At 41.9% G+C, this 5,813-nt stretch overlaps 1 long non-coding RNA gene across 3 annotated transcripts; it reads right to left on the bottom strand.

Moving 5' to 3' along the window:
- Positions 1–738: 738 nt before the first annotated feature.
- Positions 739–2,570, bottom strand: LOC135566101 (uncharacterized). Of its 3 annotated transcripts, none has more exons than XR_010461959.1 (3): positions 2,551–2,570; positions 1,215–1,869; positions 739–853 (listed from the first exon to the last, which is right to left on the bottom strand). It is a non-coding gene; the product is annotated as an uncharacterized LOC135566101 (long non-coding RNA). The 3 variants fall into 3 exon arrangements; XR_010461961.1 differs by lacking the exon at positions 2,551–2,570 and having other exon boundaries at positions 1,215–1,628; positions 1,734–1,961; XR_010461960.1 differs by lacking the exon at positions 2,551–2,570 and having other exon boundaries at positions 1,215–1,397; positions 1,549–1,955.
- Positions 2,571–5,813: the final 3,243 nt, after the last annotated feature.

A 5,813-nucleotide genomic window follows, 5' to 3' on the forward strand; every position in this document is an offset into this window, starting at 1 on the left:
TGAGGAGACCAATCGCTATGCCTTAGAGCTACAGGAGAAGAGAGAGCCAGGAGTGAGGGGAAACTCGCTAAATGGGTGACAACCACAATTAGTGAAATGTATACCTTCCTGGTGACAGTCCTTCTCATGGGAATAGTAAAGAAGAACTCCCTAAGAGAATACTGGAGCACAGATCCTATGTTTGCAACTCCCTTCTTTGCCTCCCTCTTTTCCCAAGATCGCTTCCTAGTTCTTCTGCGATGCCTGCATTTTGTCAACAATGCTACTGCCATCCTAAGTGACCCGTTATACAAAATAAGAAATGTTCTTATCAGCCTGACATCAGCATTTGGTCGGGTCTTTGTGCCATACAAGGACCTATGCATTGATGAGTCCCTGATGTTATGGAAAGGTAGGCTGGCGTTCCGTCAATATATTCCCTCCAAAAGGCACAGGTTTGGAGTCAAGTTCTTTGTCATGTGCGACGTGAAGACAGGATTTGTCCAGGATATTATAGTTTACACAGGGTCCACCACTGACATCAAACATTATGATGGGCTTGGGGTGTCAGGGTCCGTGGTGATGACCATGCTGGCTCCTCATCTCGGCAAGGGACACACTTTGTACGTGGACAATTGGTACAGCAGTCCCACACTCTTCCAGCATCTGCTCTCCAACAGCACAGGGGCATGTGGCACAGTCAGGTCGAACAGGAAGGGGATGCCGGCATTCGGATGCAGGAAGATGCAGAGAGGAGGTGGAGTTCCAAGAGAACGGTCAACAGCTGGCAGTAAAGTGGCATGACAAGCGAGACGTCCATGTCCTCTCCACTGTCCATACAGCAACCATGTCGGCCACAGGGAAGGTGGACCACCTGACCGGAGAGAGAAAGATCAAACCAGATTGTGTGCTTGATTATAACCTCAAAATGGGGGCCGTGGATAAGGCAGACATGATAAACAGCTTTGTGGAATGCACACGGAAAACGAACAAGTGGTATAAGAAGATATTTTTCCATCTGATCGACACTGCTGTCCTCAACGGCAGCATAGTTCACCGCCAACTAACAGGTGAGATGATTACTGAACAAGGTATTTTTGTAATTGGATGTACAGTTCACATACAAATCCATTATGCAATTATAGTGACAATATCTCACCCACCTCCCCACTGCCTCATCATCCTCTAACTTTCCTCATCCTCCCCACTCCCTCATAGGTAAAGTAATTACCTACCAAAAATACAGAGAGAACCTCATGAGAGAGCTGCTGGAGGAGCACCACACCCCTCGGCGCCCATCCACTGGGGGTCGTCCTGCTGTAGACAATCCCCTACGCCTCACTGCACGACATTTTCCCTGCAAAGTCCCTCAAACTGCTTCTCAAGGTAGTCGCACACGGAGGCATTGCAAAGTCTGCCTGTCTGGCGCCAGGAGAAGTAAGCAGAGGAAGATGACAAAATACATGTGTCTAGCTTGTGATACACCTCTATGTATTTCACCATGCTTTGAGGAGTATCACATACTCAAGCATTATTGAGCACATCTGCAGCAATAGGTGACTGACTGACCTGACATGTGACTTGACAGGTGACCAGCCATGATACTATGCCTTAGAGATGGGGGTGGAAATGCAGTTGTTGTTCAGTCACTGCATGGATATTAAATATGGGTTACGCATATTCAGTTTTTGTCCTCTAGTAAAACAAGTTGTTGAAATAACTACCAGTACTGCAATAAAATAGATGAATATTACATATTGGCATGCGTTTTCTTGCTGTGTTTTCATCCAGTACAACTGTTAAGGAGTGTACGTTAGCATACAAAAGCTGTCCTCATTCTTATGCTCCAAAGATGTCCAGCTTCAGTTATGATATTGGCAAATAATGTTTCTGAAAGTACAGAATAAAGAGGAATTATTCATTAGAATACAATATAAGGATATAGCAATAAAACAATACTACAAAGAAGTAACATAATAAACACTGCTATAAAAAAATAGTTTATTGCATTGACAAAATCACAGATTTGAGTTATAACAGTAAGAAACTAACTTTTGAGCTCCACAAGGGGGCATATGCAGGGCAGAACAGAGCTATGCTGAATAGACCAAATAAACAACCATGGTCATATTTTATTTATTTAACTAAAGTGGGCAATGTAAGAACAAATTATTATTTACAATGATGGCCTACACTGCCAAACTTCGGATAACGTTGGCTAATTGTGTTGCTGCACTATGGGACCCCAATCACAGCCAGGTGTGATACAGCCTGGATTTGAACCAGGTGTCTGTAGTGCCAGACCGCGCCACTTGGGAGTCATAAGGCCAGGGTAGCTTCAAAATACAACACAAGCTAATAGTTTTCTGACGCAACTAGCATTGTTTTACAGAGCTAATAGAATAATGTAGCTAGGTAAGCATGATTGACAATAACACCATAAAGGTTATAAAATGTGTAACGTTACCTCACGTGTCCGCAGTTATAGGAATATATTATGATCTACAGCTACAGCAGAAACGGCATACGGAAACTATTATTATAACTATTATAACGTAATAAGGCACTTACTTTGATGGAAACGCAGCCTGATTTGAACCAGGAGTCTGTAGTGACACCTCTAGTACTGATGTGCTGTGCCTTTGACCGCTGCACCACTTGAGAGTCATAAGGCCATGGTAGCTTCAAAATGCAACACAAGATAATACTTCTCACAACATTTAGCATTGTTTTACAGAGCTAATAGAAGAATGTGGCTACATAAGCACGATTGACTATAACATCATAAAGGTTATAAAATGAGTAACGTTACCTCACGTTTCCGCGGTGATAAAGAATATACACAAATATATTATGCTCTATACATACAGTACGCTACAATAGAAATGTGGAATAGAAATGTGAACACGTGTGCAGATCCTGTTCTGACGGGAGATGAGCAAATGTCTGCAGACGTGAACTGCACAAACAATTGGGAAGTGCTTGGGGAATTTTGTCCCTGTCAGGAAATGTCCCAAAAATGCCAATTATCCGCAAAAAGTAAAAATGACTATTTTTATGTGAATGAATAGAGGAGGCGGAACACACCTAAATTCAAACTGTTTTTAGAAAATAAAACTTGTTTGAAAATCATTTTAAATTGAAGTTAAAACAACTTATAAATATAAACAGGCTGCGTGCTTTAGTTTGAGGGCAGCGCGGATAAAATGTACTGTTACGTATCAATCACATTCTGGAATGGAGAGAACATTCTAACATCACGTGCATAAAAAAACTCACGCTGGGGCGACCGTTAGAGATATTTGGAACTCACGCATGAAAGGGTTAACTCTCTCCATCTAACGAAGAAACCACTCACAATGCTACGTCAACATCCAATGAAAGCATCAGTTGAAAGTTACAGTTCACTCTGTGGCGATAGCACACACACACACACACACACACACACACACACACACACACACACACACACACACACACACACACACACACACACACACACACACACACACACACACACACACACATCCCCTCGGTCTCCTTTCCCCAGCATCCTCTGCCCCGTGTGTTCCCATGGAGTACAACAACCACAGTGGTTTCTATCTCTGCTGTGTGAACTTTTTAATGTGATTATTTTAGGTGAAAAAAAGTGGGGGTCAGATCCTTAATTAAATGTAATAAGAATATTGTAGATATATTTATTCAAATTGCTCTAGCCTATACTGAGGACACAAGGCAGGCGCCGACAGAGAGGGGCTGCCTCGCTTCTAGTCCTTAAGAAACTTTGCAGTATTTTGTTTGTTTATGTATAATTTCTTACATTGTTAGCCCAGATAATCTTAAGTGTTATTACATACAGCCGGGAAGAACTATTAGATATCAGAGAGATGTCAATTTACCAGCACTACGACCAGTAATCACGACTTTCCCAAAGTGGATCCTTTGTCTGAACCTCCCTCCAAACAAAAATAACAAAATAACAAACAGAATAACAAACAAAATAACAAAATAACAAAATAACAACTGATTCCAGAGGCTGACACGCCGGAGAAGAGGTAGACGGAGCAGTTTTCTGGTCAGACTTCGGAGGCGTACACACCACCCACCGCTACCGAGTACATTACTCACTAATGTCCAGTCTCTAGATAACAAGGTACTGTCGACGAAATTAGGGCAATTTTAATGAACGTTTGAGTTTTAACTAGTACTATTAGCATTTAGCATCGCGCATTGCATTTCCAGAGCTCTGGATGGGGCATGGCGTCTCAAGGTAGGAGCAAGAGGTTAACGGAAAAAGCACACCATGCTATAATCTGAGTACGGCGATCAGACACAAAAACAAGCCAAACAGGTACCCGCCATGTTGTGGAGTCAACAGAAGTCAGAAATAGCATTATAAATATTCACTTACCTTTGATGATCTTCATCAGAATGCACTCCCAGGAATCCCAGTTACACAATACAAATCCAAATTTATGACACGCAGGCCAGACGAAAAGTCAAAAATTCCATTACAGGTCGTAGAAACGTGTCAAACGAACTATAGAATCAATCTATAGGCTGTTTTTAACATAAATCTTCAATATTGTTTCAACCGGAGAATTCCTTTGTCTTTAGAAATGAAAAGGAACGCAGCTACCTCTCACGCGGGTGCGCCTGAGTGAGCTCATGGCACTCTGCCAGACCCCTGACTCAAACAGCTCTCATTCCCCCCTCCTTCACAGAAAAAGCCTGAAACAAGGTTCTAAAGACTGTTGACATCTAGTGGAAGCCTTAGGAAGTGCAATATGACCCCATAGACACTGTATATTGGATAGGCAAACCTACAAACCTCAGATTTCCCTCTTCCTGGTTAGATTTTTTTTTCAGGTTTTTGCCTGCCATATGAGTTCTGTTATACTCACAGACATCATTCAACCATTTTAGAAACATCAGTGTTTTCTATCCAAATCCACTAGTAATATGCATATCTTAGCGTCTGGGCCTGTGTAGCAGGCAGTTGACTCTGGGCACCTTATTCATCCAAGCTACTCAATACTGCCCCCAGCCATAACAAGTTACAGACAACAGTGAGTTAAATATAACAGTGAGTTAAATATAACAGTGAGATACTATAACAGTGCGTTAAAGACAACAGTGAGTTAAAGACAACAGTGAGATAAAGATAACAGTGAGATACTATAACAGTGAGATAACAGTGAGATACTATAACAGTGAGATAACAGTGAGATACTATAACAGTGAGATAACAGTGAGTTAAAGATAACAGTGAGTTAAAGATAACAGTGAGTTAAAGATAACAGTGAGATAATATAACAGTGAAATGCTGAGTTAAATATAACAAAGATTGAATACAAATAGAAAAATAAATAATAGTAACATGGCTAAACATGTGTGTGTGTGTGTGTGTGTGTGTGTGTGTGTGTGTGTGTGTGTGTGTGTGTGTGTGTGTGTGTGTGTGTGTGTGCGTGTGTGTGTGTGTGTGTGTGTGTGTGTGTCTGTGTGTGTGTGTGTGTGTGTAGGTAGAGTCCAGTGTCTGTGCATCAAGTCCAGTGCAAGAAAGTAAGTAATTATTTGTTTTTTAAAGGCTCAATGCAGGTAGTCTTGGTAGCCAGTGGCTTGGGGGTAGAAGCTGTTCAGGGTCCTGTTGGTTCCAGACTGGTAGCGCTTGCTGTGCGGTAGCAGAGAGAACAGTCTATTCATTGGGCCTTCCTCTGACTTCCTGTTTTAGAGGTCCTGGATGGTAGGAAGTTTACGTTCCTGGCTGCGGTACTTCACAAGGAAATAGCAACTTTTGGTGATTAGCATTCCTATGAGCGAAATTCATTTGAAAT

The sequence above is a fragment of the Oncorhynchus nerka genome, unplaced genomic scaffold, assembly GCF_034236695.1.
Source record: "Oncorhynchus nerka isolate Pitt River unplaced genomic scaffold, Oner_Uvic_2.0 unplaced_scaffold_7274, whole genome shotgun sequence".
Taxonomy (NCBI): domain Eukaryota; kingdom Metazoa; phylum Chordata; class Actinopteri; order Salmoniformes; family Salmonidae; genus Oncorhynchus; species Oncorhynchus nerka.